This window comes from Primulina huaijiensis, chromosome 6 (assembly GCF_012295235.1).
Source record: "Primulina huaijiensis isolate GDHJ02 chromosome 6, ASM1229523v2, whole genome shotgun sequence".
Classification (NCBI taxonomy): Eukaryota; Viridiplantae; Streptophyta; class Magnoliopsida; order Lamiales; family Gesneriaceae; genus Primulina; species Primulina huaijiensis.
Window position 1 is genome coordinate 2,119,550 of NC_133311.1, and position 19,485 is coordinate 2,139,034.

The 19,485-nt window shown below is 32.6% G+C and overlaps 1 pseudogene; it reads right to left on the reverse strand.

Annotated features, from left to right (window-relative positions):
* Window positions 1–11,513: 11,513 nt before the first annotated feature.
* LOC140978620 (transcription factor MYB1R1-like) lies at window positions 11,514–13,204 on the reverse strand (annotated as a pseudogene).
* Window positions 13,205–19,485: the final 6,281 nt, after the last annotated feature.

Sequence of the window (19,485 nt, forward strand, 5' to 3'; positions counted from 1 at the left end):
GATTTTCCAACTTCTTTTTTATTTTCTTGATGCGTCTTTTAGAAACCTTCAGATATGTGAAATACATTTTCTTTAGGTTCTGAATTTTTCTTGTGTATTTTTACTGGTTCTCTTTTGTCCGTTTTATAGGTAAAATTGAGTCCCAGTTTTCCTTTTTATTTAGTGGGTTGTTCACATGCCCACTATCTCTTGTCGGGGAATTTTTTACTTTTGTTATTCCCCAGGAAAGGTGATTAGGTTCACATGTCCACTTATTTTTGTCGAGGAATCTTAAACTTTTGATTTCCCCAAGTAAAACGTGGTTATGGTCTTTCACCACTTGATCATGTTTCTGCAAGATGCTTCCTGTCTGATTGAGGTCTGAAGGCCTTGCCGAATTCTGGCTCCTTCTGGTTTGAGCATTCTGGGCAGATCTGTTCTGACCATCTTCCCACATGAGCCATATTGCAGAATTTCCGATGAGTTTCTTTACTCTCCGGCATCTTGTTATTCCACAGAAGATTTTTTTTTTTCGAATAGATCTTCTGCAAAACTTATGGTTTTTCCTGTCATAGTATTTAACAGGAATGATTCGTTTACCGAATTATGATAAAATTTAAACGGAAACTTGAATTTGTCCATCTCAGTAAGACGGACCCATAAACCTCATGCTCTTCTGGTTGAAATGTCATCTTCAGTTACTGAAGCAACAAGAGGTGTTTCTTCTGACGGAGGATCCTTGATATATTTCTGGACATTTAAATCTGGTCTCCTTAACTTGATAAAACGAAAGGCTTCGTGTGAGCCTTTTTCTGCTGGTTCTGGGGCTTTACTAAAGAAGTATAACTCCAGAATATCTCCTCTGGACAAATAATCGTTATTCACCCAAGTTTCATGAACAGCTTCCTGAATCCATTTAGGCAGTCCTGAAATTTCTGGGTAGCTTGGTGATGCCCTATAAACAGAGGCAAGAGCCCCGAATTCATACCAAGATTTGACCTCCTTTGGATATGAATTTGGTTTCATCCATACCCTAGGATATTTTCCTGAAACATCAACCCTGATAGTAGCTGGTTTAATGCCTACCCTTATTTTTAATTTCTCCCAATTTTGTTGGTAACCCTGAAATGGAGAAATTTTAGCTTCATTAGTATCAACCTTAGATTTGCCCTTGTCAGTATTAGGTCTAAGGTTTATATTTCCCTCTTCAATCCCCGAGGTAAAAGGTTAACTTGAGGACTTGAGATAAGGATATGGAGTCTCAATTTTTGTTTCATTTGACTCATCTGGGGATGATCCCGATTTAACACTTGTGCTAGGGGTATTTAAATCATTGCTCCAGGTATAGAGTCTTGTACTCAAAAACTCTCCATTTGGGAAACTAGTGGCTTCTCAATGCCTAGGAGGAAAGACCTTTGTATTACAGATCACAGCTGAGTATATGCCTGTAAACATCCTGTAATTCGCTCAGAGACAATTCTCTTATCGCCTTGTTGTAGCCTTCCAGCAACTTCTGCGTTTAAGGTCAGCTTGTTAAACTCGTTTTGAAGCATTTCAAGGTGTTCCCTCAAATGCTTCTGCATCTTGATAATAGCATCGATATCAACGCTGTCCATCTCTTGTTAAAAATCTGCAAGAATATTTTCATGAGATTTAATTATCACAATATCAAAAATATAATTCTGACATAATGCTTGCCATCTTATTAATCTGGTCTTTTCAGGTTTAGACTCAATTCTATTCCTTAGGAAAGCTTTCACCTCTGTATTATCAACTTTTAAGGTGAATTTCTTTGCGAATAAGAATAATGACCATTTTTCAAAAGTCTTCTTTACTGCATAGGATTCTTTTTCGTTGATATGTCATCTTATGGATTCTGCATCTAAGAAGAGTCCACTGCAATATGTGCATGGCTGTTCTCCCTCTGGTGTGAGCTTTGTTAAAACTGTTGTCCACCAATTATCACTGGCATCGGTATACAATACCAGATCATCTTTATCTTGAGAAATAGCCATTTTTGGAATATTTTTACAAATATTCTTTAGTTGACTAAGTCCCTGCGTATGTTCTTTTGTCCATATAAATTTTGCATCTTTTTTCAATAATGGATTGAACATTTTCCTGTGTTTTGCTATGTTTTTTATAAACATCCCAGCAAAATTAACAACTCTGAAGTTGTTTCTTTTCTTTTAACTCGTTTGGAAAATTTTGCACATTTTCTACTATATGATCTTGCAAAATTATTTCAGACTCATCGATTTCTATTCCGAGGAATTCAATCTTTCTTGTGGCAATGACTGCTTTCTTTTCTGACAGAACTAGTCCTTCTTTTTTACAAACATCAGAGAAAATCTCCAAATGCTTAATATGTTCTTCCATATTTTTAGATGCGATCAACACATCGTCAATATAGACAAAAATAAATTTGAAATAATCTTTTAATAGATTATACATTTTCCTTTGAAATATCTGTGGTAATACCTCCCAGATATAGTGTCCTTGTGTTGTGGAGAAAGCTGTAAGTTTCTTGCTTTCTTCCTGCATCCGAATCTGATAAAAACCAGATTTACAATCAAATTTAGAAAATATCTTGGCATTGCGTATGCAACTGATTAGATGTTCTCTACTAGGTATGAGATAACCATCAAACTCCAGAATCTTATTAATTTCTTGATAATCAATAACTAATTTGGGTTTGTTTCTTTTTATTTCACCATGATTTTTTACCAGGAATCCTGGGATGCTATATGGTGAAATTCCTGCTTTGATCAAACCAAGGTCCAAATGTTCTTTGATTATAATCTGCATATCCCGTTGATCGATTATGTTCATTGGGATAGGTTTGCACCGGAAAAATTCATATTTTTTGTTTTTTTTAATTTTAAGTCAAGTCTTGAGTTGATTTTTATCCCACCATGCCAAAAGATCTTCATTATAATTTTCTTTGATCCTTTTCTTGACATCTTCTAAGGATACCTTAGATTCAAACTCTACCTCATTCTTATGTAGAGCTATTTTAAGGCATTCTATTTCTTCTGGTTGGAGCTCTTTATCTGCTCTTAGTTGGAGCATTGTTTCTCCAAACCTTCTAGAATTCTTCATTTTTGGGTTTAGAAGTTTTCCTTTATCACCACGCTTGCTGCGAAATTGGATTGGCAATTTTTTGTAAAATGCCTCTCTTATTCTCTGGACTATGATTTTGTGATAACAATGTGTTGTGAATACTAATCGTCTAGTCTCATTTTCTTGCGTATAGGACTTAAACATTTGTACGAAATTGTTTCCTAGCGAAATGTCAGCTCATGTATCATGAAAATAAATTGGTGGTGTTTTACCTTGTACCAAGATGTTTGTCCAGCACCATCAATTACTATTTCAGTCATCTTAATCCCTTTGCATAAGATTAAGATTCTTCTGGAAAAATTCTCTTCCGGCATTCTTTGGTAATTCTTCTTCCAATTTATTTGGAAAAACTCCTTTTTTTGGTGTACAAATTCCAGCACCTGAATCAATATAAGCAGCAAAGTATTCTGCTTTATATTGTTCATATAACATCCCGACTGGAATGTATATGGAGAATGAGCTTGTGGTCATTGGATTTTCCAAATCCTATCATCTGCCATAAACTCCATTCCATACTTTAGACATTTCCAAGGTTTATGTTTCTCGAGAAACTCTAGTCTAAGAACCAATCGATCTGGTTCTTTTCCTGGAATTCCTTTGATATGAAATTCCAATTCTCCGATCTTAATCATTCCTTGGTAAGTTCCTATCATAGGTTGTTCTAAATAGTATATGGTGTTCCAAGGAAATTGATTCCTTTGTTTTGTAATATCAAATATTATTTCTACTTCCTTCCACCCTTCTGAGCATCTAAGCTTTTCTATTGTGGAAAATCTTTTTAGCTCTTGTTGGGTTTCTTGAATGGGAGTTTTTTCCCATCTGTATCTTGTAATCCTATCTCCTTGAAAAGATAGTCTTCTCGATTCTAATCTAAGACTTTGATTCCTTTGTAGAATCGGTTTGTCTTGTATTTGGATATTTGTTTCCTGTATTAAAAAAAACTCAACTCTTTCTGGATAAATTGCCTGAGCAAATTTTCCAAATATCTCGGGTATTTCAATAAACTCATTTCTAATAAACAATTCTGAATTATGTGTAATAGATAGAGCATATGAAATCTGATACGTAATAGAATATGGTCTATTACCTTCTTTCATCAACCTTTTTTCCTTGAAGTTTTCATGTAATGTCAAGGCTCGGCTGAAATCTCGATCTGTCAGGTTATAGGCTATTCTAGGATAGATTACTCCTACAATATTTCATGCGCAGAGATTTCATGAGATAGTTCCCAGTACTGAATCTTGAAGATTCCCCATTCGTTTATCGCATATAGCAATATCAATGGGTGAATCTATTATTTCTTTGAAAGTAGCTTTTATCATAATCTGGATTGCTCCAATATGAATCCAAGACATGTTCCGTGCTACTTCTATCTTGAGTTTTTGTAATTCCTCCTTAATTTCTACAGAATGAATTAATTGCATCTCCATTCTATTTCCTGTAAGTTCCATTGGGATTGTCATTTCCCTTCTAGAAAGTTTATAGATTAGATGATGCTTTCTGTTTCTTAGACCAAGACCTCCTAAGAACTTTTCTATCTATCCTGCAGAGAATCCTTGATATCTCTGTAGACTAGGATTTTGTCTCATGATCCTTTGGACCATGTTATGAGATATTGTTGTCTGGCTAAAGAAACCAGACAAGTTCTCATGTGTTTCGTGTCGAAACACCTCATCCTTAGTCAGATTTCGATTCTGTTTGATCATATTCTCCCTGACTTAAGACTTCTTCTTCTTCATATATACTTTCATCTGAGGCAATATCTTCAAATCGGTATACCTGAATAAGATCTTGGCAATAAACTGCTTCTTCAATATCCGGGGATGGATCGAAGCGTTTAATACCTCTTTTTTCATTTTCTGGACAGTTAGTTGAGATATGACCTCTTGCTCCACATGTCCAGCAATTACAATTCTCGAAACTTTCATTAGCTCGGGTATGAGCTCTTTTGAAAGTTTTCTTTGTAGGTGTTCCTCCTGTGCTTCGAGATATACTCGATGCTTGGGATGATATCCTACTTCTTGATGGTCCACTTCTTTGTCCAGATTTGTAAGATCTGGCTTTTTTCCTAGACCAAACTGTTCTTTATTTCCAAGAACTTCTTCCACTTCTTGCATAAGGATGAGTCCTATAACTTTTTCTCTTATGCTTCTGTGGTTTACTTCAATTATTGTTGGAAGATCATTCTCTTTACAACACAAAGGAGTACGTTTGTTACTACCCTTTAACCATTTGTAATTTTTTTTGTAATACTGTTAGATGACACCATTCTGTCAATTTTCTTTTAAGGAAAAAGGCTCTTCGTGCCAATATACTTGGATTTCCAGGTACATATTCCCTTATGAGCATTTCTCTCCAGGGACTTGGCATCTTGGCGAAGAAGAGCTGCATTGCTATATCTTCTTCGACCCCTGAATTCCATCTATATTTAATGAATAACATAATGTATTCATCCACTAAACATATATCATGTAATTCAAGACTATAAAGAGCTTGAGTATATTTCTTTTTTTTTCTATGTATCTTGACTGTTAAAATAGTCTACCCCTATAAACTGTGCTTTAAAGAGGGTAGCCATTCTTCCGGCTATCTCGCTAAGAGATTCTCTGGCTAGGACTGATTCTTTGGTTTCTACTGAAGTCATGTCCCAAGCAATTTTCACTGATCCCATACGACTCATTTCCAGAAGTTTAATGAATCCTTCTCTGTTGAGATCAAGTGTTACTGCTGCAATTCTCATAGCAGATGTCCAATCATCTATAGGATCTTCTTTGTTTTTGAAATTTAATACATCTAGGTTAAGCATAACTCCATAAAGAATCGGTTCTAGAACAAATTTCCCATAGGGTGTTTGATGCAAAGAAATTTGATTCTTCCTTGACATTGTTCCCGCTGGGTGTGCTTCCACACCAGTGTAAAAGTCTGGTTGGGATTCTCTCATATTTATATTTTGAGATCTCACACTTTCTCTTGGTGATTCCTGTGAAGATGACCAGGTTATGGTAGGTTGTTCACCCCAGTTGTGTTCATCTTCAGATCTACAACTTTGAGATTTGTAAAAGATTCTGCAAGTTCTTGTAGATCCTCTAGACAATCTTTTCCAACGTTGTCATCAGATTAATTCTTTTCTGAGACTGTTTTGATTAGATTAATCATCTTTTCTTCTTCAGTTAAAGGTTTTTGCATCACTTTTGCCTTCTCTTTTTGATGTAATAAAGGTTCCGTGCCAAATGATGGTGGTAACCTGCCTTTTGAAGATATTTTACTAGAACTTGATTGTTGTTCTAGATTTTGAAGTCTTGTTCGAATATCCTTTAATATTCCAATAATTTCTTCCTGATTTTCAAGAATTTTCTCCATATTCTGTGGTACATAATATAGCATATTGACATAATTTTATACCGTCTTTTGAATTTCTCTAAGATCTCCCGAGAGTTTAGAGAAATCCGGCACTATTTCTAAAAACCTGTTATTTTGAATCATAAGTTTATCTTAGGACTCTGATTGGTTCCTTCTTGATATCCAACATTGGTTAGATCTTCCTGTTGCAAATATTCCAAAATTTTGGAATAGTTCCTGTAAAGAATCAATCTCGAACCTGGGTTCGGATTCATGTAATTTTAAGAGAATTCTCATCCTCAAACATTTAATTACCTAATAATAATAATTTTGTATGTTTGAAATAATTTTACCTTGGCTCTGATACCATTTCTCCCAGGAAAATCAATCATTAATAATTATAAGTGTATTTTTGTCAACTTTAAACTTTTTAGGGAGTTTGGGCAAAGTTTTTGATGTGTAGGAAGTTAGGTTAAATTTAAGTTTGGGTTTGGGGATTTAAAACCAATTTTCCCAAAAAAAAATGTAATCTATGTAAGCTGGTTTGGATACAGTTTTGTTCTTTCAGTTAATCAGGGACTCGGCATTTTATTTTAGTATAATAATTTTTTTCTCGTATTTAGTATGATTTTCGTTAGAGTACTGACATGATATCATATATGATTGATATGATATTTGACATTGATAATATGTCGAACTTCATTTCAACAGTTCAACAAAAATCAGATTAGATTTATCTGAAGAACCAATTTATCAGTTTAAAACGAGACAAAAAAAATCTATATACACCCAACTTATTAAACAATTCATCGCTTAAGGAGCAGATTAGTCTTTTTAATTAACTTCTTATAATTTCATGTAGAAACAACGCTTAATATAATTTAATGATGATGTAGAATTTTTTTTTTAATCGTGAGTTGTGTATTTTTGGCATGTGTTTTGAAACTAAAGCAAATCCACCACTTAAAGGTGTTTGCATATCATGAAAAGAAGAAACAAAATTGGGGGCATAACATGGTGGACAATGTAAAGAGAACTTTTTTTTTTTTATTTAAGATCTTCAAACATACGGTAAAAAAATATATATACATTGTATTTTTGGAAAATAGTTTTTTTGGTTTTATAACTTTTTCGATTTTGGATTTTAGTCCACTAAGTTTACAAAGTTTGATTTTGAAAAAAAAAACTTTTAATTTTAGATATTTTGATCCAACTGATGTCAAGTCAAGTCAGCAGTTGGATCAAAATATCTAAAATTAAAAGTTTTCATATGTCACATTAATAATTGGAATAAAATAAACAAAAATTATAAGTGAATATACCAAAACCAAATTTTTTCTTCTTATAGTTATTAAAGCATATATAAAGAGTTAACCGCACAAAATTGAGGTCATTTAACTTTAAAATATTTAATTTCAACTAAATGACTTTCTTCAATCAAATGCATGATGCAGTTCATTACATAATACTGTTTTAATGATTGAATATCATTTTCTCAGTACGTACATTCAAAATTGAGTAGTTTATTGACACAATCCTTCAAATAGTTTTATTTTCACTGCTAAAAATCAAATCGTGATAGTGATTGTAAATATGTGTGTACCACCAACAATTGAAAGCTCTCAAAATATAATGATAAGGTGGAACTCTCCATAGCTTGTATTAACAGATATCGTGACATATAATGGAATATTTCGTTTTGGCTCGTTAATCTTACACCCAACCAACCTGAACAGTTCACAACATAAAGTATGTTTTATGCAAGAAATATCTCTACCTCCTGAGAACTCATTTTTTTCTTCCGAAGAATATGTGAATGAATATAATCATAAAAGCGACATGAAACAATCAACAGACCACTCAGAAAGATTGACAATGAAAGCCCATCAACCTCCTTTGACACACATGGCCACCCTTGGCAATCTTCATAATGAAAGAAAGCTTCTTTTTATAACATCATATCCAAGATATATATAATTTTGAAATCTTGCATCACATCTCATATTAATCAAGATAATATATTTTTAATCTCCATCATATCTTCAATAATCATAAGATATATACGACAAAATATCTCATTCAATTATCTCATTCTCTCCAAAATGTTCAAATCAATATTTTAAATTTTTTGTAAAAATAATCTCAAAAATTAACAATCTTCCCATTTGACTTATTTATGAAAATTCATAAAGTAGTCAAGAAATTAAAAATATCACATAAACCAAAGTTCATAAATCAAACCAAGGGTTTTCAATCAATGTTCTCCTATCTTCGTGAGGGATACAATGCTACTCCATAATGTTAACTTGTGTATTCTCAATCATGCATCATATCATTGGCTTCAAAAACCGAACTCCAGGATCAACATCATAAAAATAATGCACCAACTCTGATATCAATTATTGATCCGGTTTTCTCTTGTTAATCTTAGTTTTCATAATTAGAATACTTAAAAAATATAAAACTGAAAGAAAAATAAGAACACGAGCGATATTTACAGGGTTCAGCCCAACCAACATAAATCCAGCACGCCGAGCTATCGAGTGAATCCACTAAATATAAATGGTTACAATCATATAATGACTTGTTCAAATAAAAGAATTTATCTTTTTTAATAACGCTCTATGTCGAACACATTCAGTAAACTACAATTGGCGACAATCACTCGTCTTTAACTCCACCTTGATCAAACTACCTTCGAATTGTGGATTGTTCTCTCCCAAGAACTTTAATGTCCTATCTCGAAGAATGAATCATGAGGCTCAAAATATATGTATGCCACTATCAATTGAAAAGCTCTCAAAACATAATGATAAAGTGGAATTGTCAGAAGCTTGTCTCAACAGATGTCACGGCACAGAATAGACAATTTCGTTTTGGCTCTTTAATTTCACACCCAACCTACCTCATAAGCTTACAACATAAAATATGTTCTATGCAAGAAATATCGTTCTCTCCCGAGCACTCACCTTCTTTTCTCGAAAATTTTTTTTGAATGAATATAGTGTATAAAAGCAACAAGAAACGATAAACAAACCGCTCTGAAAGATTTGACAATGAAAGCACATCGGCCTACCTTGGCACACATGGTCACACTCGACAATTTTCATAATGAATGAACACTATTTTATATAAAAGAACTCATCATATCCAAGATAGACATTATATTTTCAGATCTTGAACTATATCTTCTCATATTAATCAAAATAATATTTTTCTATATCTCCATAATATCTTCAACAAGTACAAGATATATACAACAAAATATTTCTTTCAGTTATTTTGAAAATCTTCAAATCAATATTATAAATTTTCTTTCGAAATAATCGCAAAAATTAACCCAACCAAACGAATAGGTCTCTTGTGAGACGGTCTCCCGGATCTTTATTCGTGAGACGGGTCAACCCTACTCATATTTACAATAAAAAGTAATATTTTTTGTGAGAACCCGCATTTCAAGCAGTAGCTAGCAGATAGCATTTAGCAGAAGCTAGCAGAAACTAACAATTCCAGCAGCAACTGATATTTCAGAAGCTGGTATTTTCCAGCAAATAGAATCCAGCAGCAGAAGAGTTCAGTAGCGCGAGATTCCAGCAGACAGCTACTGATTCTGCTTATGACTTGTAACTGAAGCATTTATCATGGAATAAAAGCTGTAATGGCACATAATGTCAGATTATGGCCATTAATTGAGAGGCTAACAGTCAGAATTTTTCCTATAAATAACACCTTCAAATCTCTGAATTGGTGTTACCCAATCTTGAGTTATCACTTGAAATTCGAGTTAAGAGAGTGCCTTTGTTCAAGCAGAAAAATCCAGTAGCGAGAGCAAGCAACTTGCATACTTCAACCGAAACTTCTAGCAAATTACGGTAAGTGGGCTTATGTATAAATATCTTGAAACCAGTTTGATGACGTTTGTTTTGAATCAAAGTATATGTATTTTTTATTTCTGATATCTGATTTTTGAAGCACTGAAACCTAGTAAACTAATGGTAGGAATACATATTCTAAACATTACTAAATTCTGATTACTGATTACTGGCCTCACCCCTTAGAGGAGAGAATATATAGGGGACTGATATAAGTTTAGCCCTGAAATTCACAAACGTACTCAGTGCTTACTTGCTAAATTTCTGATTTCAGTTCTGAATACTGATTTCTGAATATTGACTTCTGAATACTGATTCATGTTCTGAAAATAAGAGTTTCTGTATACTATTTGTATTATTGTTTCGGTTGAAAATGATTTGGAAAATTGGGAGTTATTCCCGCCTCCGCTTATTGAGTGACAACCATACCACTCACCCACCAAACACATGTCAGATAAGAACGAGGAAGAAATGTTATAAGAAGAAGAGCAGATTCAGTTCTGGGGCTGGTGAAGAAAACTGTTATTTCTCAGTTCTAGTTTATGTTTTCCGATGTATCTATTAAGACGTTATTATGTTTGGTTTTACATTTTCGCTGTAAAACATTATTATTTGACTTTGTATCAGACAATGAATATTCAGTATTATGAATAAAAGACAGGTTTCTGAATTTTGTACTTCTGAGGCTTGTTGTTTTCGAATGTAAATTTGATAGCAACGCCGGTGTCGACCAACCCCGTCCTTGGGACGTGACATTTTTGGCATAAAAAGTAATATTTTTTTCATGGGTGACCCAAATAGAATATATATCTCACAAAATTGACTCATGACACGGTCTCACAAGAGTTTTTGTGCAATCAAAAATAGCATCAAACAGTGACAATATTAATATCAGAGGTTGGTGGAGAGATTGATCCTAACTATCTACTGGTCCGTCCTCGAAGTTGCCCTTTCTTTTTCCGGGAAACTTATTTCAATTGCTTAATTAGCTTTGGTTCGTTAAACTTCACGTGTTATTTAATCTAATACAAATTAAGATGTCGATTTCCACCGTATATTTCATTAGTTTCATTTTCGTTTGGCCATCAAGAAAATTATGGAGGTTAGAACCAACAACCAAAGATTATTAATTCCCTAATCTTCCAACAACTGCTTTATTTTTAAGTAAACACAAAGATTTGCAAATATTTGACTCGATTAATAAACAAAATGCTTCCTTAAAAACAGATTTAAAAACATATAATAAATAATATACATCGTTTTCTAGCTACTTTTACAAAACAAGAGATAAGACATGACCTTGCATAGATTAATAGAGTACATGAATGCCCCATCCATCTAGTAAATAATGTAGTATCTAAAAAAATCTATGAACCTAACTAATCCAACTTTAAGCTTTTCTTATTTTTCAAACTTTACAACACAAACATCACTATCAATATTTCCAATAATCGTTCCTCATCATCAAGCAACACTGATGATTCTATCTCCACCACTTCCATTAAAGCGAAAGCCGCCACACGTCGTCCAGATTGCGGTGGCAGTGGATGTGGCGGAGATTGTTGGTTGGATGGAGCCGGAGTAGATAAATTAAGTGACAATGATGGAGGGGTGGTCAAGGGTGGTGGTGGTTTTATTTAGGTCTAATTTCGCCATTTTCGAAGATGGTGGGAGAGGTAAAATGGGGATTGGCATGAGGGGCCTTGGTGAATTGTTGAGCTGTAGCAGTGAGAAATTTTCAATCGAACTTTTCTCGATTGGTACAATCAAAGGTTTAATCGACAATGGGAAAGAGGGTGAAACTGGGAATTTCTCAAAATGTTTGGTTACATGGTTTTCTTGTGGCTGCAGGATTGGTGAGGTTTCGAGATGAATTTGATCTTCAATTGTTGAACTCAAAACCTGTTAGAAAGTAATAATCGTCAACATTTTCGATAGAAACTAAAAGACAAACTGTACAAACACGTAACGGGTACAAAAGAAGTCCACCAATGTTTATGGTCGGATCGTTTCGAAAGTTAGTAGGTGGTGATTTTTATTAATGAAACATATATTTATATCGATAATAATTAAAAACAAAATTATAATCGATAAATAGAATAAGGTAACGTCATACTGCGTCGGTGGTGATGTCAAAGAGGCTCGATCTCCGGCGGCGCCTGTTGTGGTTGTTCCGGCGGAGGAAGTACTTCTGTGCGTGGCTGGCAACCTGTGTGGGCGTTCGTGTCTTCACAAAGTTCCTTGAAATCCCTCTCCAATCACCTTTCCCTACTTTCTGCAACCCTAGTAGGAATAGCTTGTGCTCTTCCTCACTCCAAGCCACACCTGTTTTCGGAATGAACCAAGAAAAACCTAAAACATTATTTATTTCATGATCATCTCATGTTTGCAAGAAATTCAATGATCACCAAAGTTGTTAAACTCGAGATTCCTACTATGATAAAAAAAGACAAAAACATGATCATCGGGAAGTTAACGTGCTACGATCGACTTGCCTCTCTTACGGTGGCGGCTCCGGTGGACGATGTCGTCGGAGACATAACCGTTGGCTATGACATCATGAGTACTGTTGGAGTCCTGCGCATGCTCATATTGAGCTAAGTTATTGGTGCTGGCGCTCTTCCTAAACGATCCTTCCACAACCCTCACGCCGAATAGCATGAACCCTTTACCGCCGTCGCCGCTGAGCTCCGAACATGTTCTCGAGTTTTGATCATCGTTCCCCACCGACTTGGATGCCATAGCTGCGAGCTTTTGGGGAAGGAAATAAAAGGAGATAATTAATGAAGTTGCGGGAAGTGAGGAGCAGCTTTAGTTTATGCACGTAGGGACGAGGAGGGGCTTGTGTTCTTTAATTTGTTTCGTATCCAATGAGATTTTGGTATTTTGTCAAAACAATTTGGTAAATCATTGGGAAATACTCAAGTGTTATTGAAAAAATTTGTGTTAGACGGTCTCATGGGTCGTATTTGTGAGACAGATCTCTTATTTGGGTCATCCATAAAAAGTATTATTTTTTATGCTAAGAGTATTACTTTTTATTGTGAATATGGTTAGGGTTGACCCGTCTCACAGATTAAGATCCGTGAGACGGTCTCACATTAGACCCAGTCCAAGTTTTATACATCCACGGAGGACTTCCGTTAGAAATAATAGCCGCCCACATAATCATTGCCCTATTTTTTTATTATCATGTATTTTTTTATCATACCTTTTTTTGTTTTTTATTTTGGTACCAATAATTTTAGTCAATTAATTTCTATTTTTTATTTTAATCATTTTTCAGAAAAATGTTGACGTTGTACTAAGGTCAAAAATTTTCTAATACACCACTTTATTTATGAAGTCATGTCAATAATCCGATAAAAAAAAGACTAAAATTAAAATAAAAGTACATATTAATAAACTAAAATTGTAAATCGACAAGAACATGAACGGACTTAAATGTTTAAAAGTTGCATAGTATTTATATTCATGTACATTTTAGTGAGTGGTGATGAATTAAGTGCCAACATGAATAATTATTCACGTAACATTTATATGTTAAAAATATATCATTGAAGTTCATAAGAAATTACGCATTAGAATGAATTTGGTTTGACAAAAAAAAATTACTTAGATTTGGGATATAAATCTCCCATAAGAAAGAAATAAATTAATATTCATTCTTTTTGGGCAAAAACTTGTGTGAGACGGTCTCATGGGTCGTATTTTGTGATACAGATATCTTATTTAGGTTATTTATGAAAAAGTATTATTTTTATGTTAAGAGTATTACTTTTTATTGTGAATATCGGTTAAGTTGACCCGTCTCACAGATAAAGATTCGTGAAGACATTTAGAGAAAAATCATAGTATTCCCTATGTATCAACAAAATATTATTTTTTTAAAAAAGATCCAATTAACAAGAAAGTACCAAAGCATTATCAATTCATTAACCAATTCTGGGTTTTGACACGTATTTAAGAAATGCGCAATTGCTTACATGCAGTGTTTTAAAACTGGTAGCGGCAATCCACCCCTAGAATCTAAGCTTTTTGGTGGTTTTTTTTTTTACTTAAATATTAAATTATTTATTTATTTTTTTATTTATCTAATAAAAATTTTTATTTGATTTAAACTCAAAATCAATGACATATTTTTTCTTTTTATATGATACAAACTGATTGGATAACAAGATGAATAATTTTTTTAAAAGAAATTAGAAATTCTATATACTAAATTAAGTAGTCGCCTATGTCACGCCCCGAGCCCGGGCCCGCTCCTGCGCCTGCGTGACTGCACAATAGGCCCATATAGCAACTACTTCGTGTTCGTCCTCGCTTTACGAAAATGATTAACCCAAGTTGTTATAGAAGTTCATTGTAAGCTATTATTAACTCATTTTAAATCTTTGATTTTTTTTTTTATGTGGGACAAAGGTATCACACCCTAGGCGGTCGATTTTTTTGATAGTGCTCAGAAACATCGATTTTCTAAAAATATATAAGTGATGGACGATCGTATAGCGCCTAGATGCCGTCTAGATAACATCTTTTAGAAGACTGTTTATGTATATTAGTAGAGTATAAATCAAGAATTGGATATTTGCATGATAGATGTGATTTTGACATTTTGTTCATAGAAAAATAAAATAAAATAAAATAATGGGATATGTGCACTGTAAAAGAAAAGGATGGTGGAGAAGAAGGGAGGTTCTCCATCGTCGAAATGGCATATTCTTGCAATGTATTTCGAGTACCTTTTGTCTCTATTGCTTTGTTTATTCACGATTAGTGGTGGGTGGGATGTGTGAGGATAATAGCTATTACGACCCCACTCATCCCTCTTCCACTCAAATCTTCTTCCTTCCTCTTCTTAACTTCAAAAATTATTTTTTAAATTTTTTTTTGGGCTATTTTTAGATCTCTATTTTCTTTTAATTATTTTTTTGACAAATAAAATAAAACCTAAGATGTAAGGCTCGGGGTAGAAGAGGGCGAGGAGTGGTAGCCAATGCTATGTGGTTGCATAGACAATGAGCGGCTCCTGACAGGCTTTTAGGCGGAGGAAACATGAATGAACCGATCATACACCGGAAGGAGAGAGATTCCGAAACTATTCTGGTATGAGACTGTGCAATTGAGGATGATTTAAAAGAATTGATATGTACTACTCATATCAATAAGGTGCATGTTCTTTTCGTTAGCTCATCACATAAGAAATCCAAAGTTAAGCGTGCTTGACTTGGGGCAATTCTAAGATAGGTGACGTGAGTGAAGACATAAACACACTGAAAAGACTCGTCTTGATAGAGTAAGGACATTGGTCGAATATGAGACGTTACATAAAATATATAATTTTTTAGCTTTATCTCAAATAATAGGGAAAAGAACAATTTACTACAGTGATTTGACTAAACAAATTTTCTCTGATGATTGATTTCGACGCCCCTATATGCAAGGTCGTCCCGTATATATATTAAAATAATATTGAAAATAAAAAATTTAGGGATGATTTTATTATAAAATGAACGTAGTATTTTAAACTATATAAACATGAATTTGCATTAAAAAATATTGATAATGATGTGCGATGTAAACATATAGGGTTTTAGAAAAAGGAAAATAAAGGTGAGAGTGATATGGTCTTTGTTTCAAGGATGAAAGATAGTTATCCAAGGGAAAAAACAAATGCTACCCGACCTATTCTCTATAATTTAATTCAGAAGGATAATATGAGTAATTTATAAATTAAAATTTATATTTTTATTATTTAATTTAAAAACAATTCAGAGAAATATTTCATTTCTTAAATTTAAAATAACATATGGTTATGAAATATTATATCTTTATTCGGTAGCACGACACGTAGAAAATTTAATCCTGCTTTAACTAAGAAATTTGCATGAAAAACCAATAATAAAAAATATTGTTTCACCATTTAATTTCTTACATAATTGGGTTTTTTTTATAAATAATTTTTAAAAAAAATTTAAATTTCAAAATTAATGTATGTGGTGGAGTTTTGCCCATTATTGTCGGGCCTAAGCCAAAATGGACAGAGGACCAGCGTCCTCTGCTGCTAGCAGGTATCCGCTGGTAGCTTTTTAAAATTTTAAATTATTATTTTTTATTTAAAAATTTGACATATATCTTATTTAAGAAAATGAAACTTAAGACAACAAGTCAAAAATGAGAGTCGAAGAATTCAATAATTTAAAAGATATATCACTTTAAAATGGTGGATTGGTCATTTTTTTTAAAAAAAAAATTATGTGTAAAATATTGGATAATTTATCTTTCCAAAAAGGAGGTGTGTACGTGTATCAATCTACTTATTTTTTTATTTTTTAAAATTAATGAATTTGAGCTCCAAATTTGGTTTTTGGTATGCAAACTAATTTAAAAAATTAATCACCTTAAAATGACCCGATCAACTATTTAAAAAAAATTGTTTGTTGTTAAAATATAGGCTATTTATTTTTCGAAAAAAATATGTATTCTTTATTTTAATAAACGTTGATTTAATTTTTGAAAAATAAAGGAAAGTATGTATGTATAGGTCTAATTATTTTTTATTTTATTTTTTATAAGTAATATGATTAATAATAATAATAAATATTTAAAAAGAGTACAAATTCAAGAATTTCATGATCGAGAAAAGAAATTTAGACCTGGGTGAAATTTTTTTCCAATAGTTTTGATTGAGTTAACAATGCTGAAATATTTTTCTTCTCAATAGATTTTTTGGCAAGTCTATCAATATCAACTGTGCGGAAGAAGACTTACTCAAACTGATTTGAACAAATGCCTATTCACTTGGTTGATTAATAAAAGGTAGACTGAATGATAAATGAACGCATGAATGTTTATAGATGATCGGATAATTCAATACTCCTACATCACTTTTCTTCCTCAAGAAAAGTTTTTACTAAAAGATTTTGGTAATTACAAGTGATTTGAAATTGCCCACTTTAGTTAGGACTTGACACTGCCTAATTGAAACTCTTAGTAAAACTGTAGACTTAGAGCACTATAGTTCCTTGCTCACAATTTATCTAATTTGCAAAGAAGAATTTGTGCACTAATATGATCCTTCAAATGACCAGATAAATAATCAATATGTTTGTGCTTCTTCTTTGATCTGAATGTGATATATCTAATAAAAAAATTTGCTTTTTCTTTTTCGTAAAAAATGAGCTCAATAATCTACTTTGGCTGTTTCAACTGATCTCATATATAGTCTCAATATTCAACAATAACGTGTACAAAAAAAATATCCGTTCATGACTGCAGATATATTTGTTGTCAATTTATCGTGTTTTCTGGTATCATTTGACTTCTGACAGAAACTGTCACTCTGATCGTTAACACTAATTGGTATAATCAGAAGTTGCTTGACTTCAGGATCTGATATTTAATCACTTATCGAAAAAAAATCGTTGAATCTATCTTGTACAAGTGATAGCATGTCGGTTTGAATTAACTTAGAAGTCTCTTATTCAGTTTGGTAAGTTTGAGCTAACGATCAGTTAGAGTATTTAATTTCAGTTTCTGCTTGACGGGTGATCAGTTAGGTTATTGATTTCAGTCTGCTTGGCTGATGATCAATTAGATTATTTTTTATGTATCAAGCAGCAAAAATATGTGTTCCAACAAAAGAATTTTTTTATCGAAATTCAAGAATTTTCATATTTCAACTATTATTATTATTATTATTTAGTAATCATATTATTAATAAAATACTGAATAATTGAATCGATACCATACATTTTTCTTTATTTTTTCGAAAATAAAACCAACACATTTTTTAATTGTTTTTTCATTATTATTATTGTTTTTCTTTTAGAACTATGATCATTTCAAATAATATCATAAAGACAGCGTCGTCTACCTATTTTGGCGTACGATTTGCAGCGTCCGCCAATAGTGGCATACATTAATTTTGAAATTTTAATTTTTTTTAAAAAAGTATTTATTAAAAAAAAAAAACATTACATAATTTAATGAATGGACGTTAGGAGCCCATCTTGTCGTAATTGCTTAATTGGCAAAGGGTAACAGCTTGTCGCTTCGCGAGTGTCACGTGTTTCTTCATCTAATTTGGTGGACATTGACAATGAAGATTAATCTTTTAACACGAGATTTGATGTCCATGAGTTAGAAAAATATGTTTGAAACGATTTATAATAAGAAAAATCAGGACAAATTCGAAGTAATTGTTGTAGAACTCATTGCGTAGTCGTGTTTATAAGGGACCAGACCTCAGGCATAACGTCAAATAGGAAAATATATATACCATTTCAATTTTAAAGCAAGGATGTAACCGAAAATAACTACAGATGTATTTTATTTTGAGTAGGTCTCTTGTAAGACGGTCTCACGAATCTTTATATGTGAGACGGGTCAACCCTACCGATATTCAAAATAATAAGTAATACTCTTAGGTACTGTTTGGTTCAAGTACATGTAAGTACTAATATAAATAGTCCTATCATATCACTTGTTTTGTACAAGTATTATTTATCTCGATCAATCAAATTATTAATTACTTATTTGACATCAATCAAATTCGTAATGATTTATCTCACATCAATCAAATCAATAATATAAAATTACGATATTACCCTTAATAAATAATATTATTAATATTCTATTAATATTTTCAACAATGACAAAATGATAATATCATATTATCTCAAATTTAATCAATCAAATCAATTAAATCAAACACTATATTAACTATCATTTTTTATTTATTTTATTATTACAAAATATTACTTATCTTCATACTATATATCTCATACCATGAACCAAACGGTACCTTAGCATAAAAAATAATACTTTTTCATGGATGACCCAAATAAGAGATCTGTCTCACAAAATACGATCCGTGAGACCGTCTCACACAAGTTTTTGCCTTTTATTTTTGTTATTGTCAGACATTTTTAATAATATTTATATATATATTTCAAAATTCTTAATAAGATTTGAAGATCACAAGCCACGTGTTCTCGAAAAAGTAGAATATCCACTAGTCAGTACTGATAAGCCCATAAAATTCTTAAAATCAGACAACATGAAAGCCCATTTAATAGCTCGTCAAAAGGGCCCAATATTTAATCACATGCACTCTGCTGGCTCAGCGGGAAAAAAAATGCATTTTGAAAATTTAATAACAACTTAATTT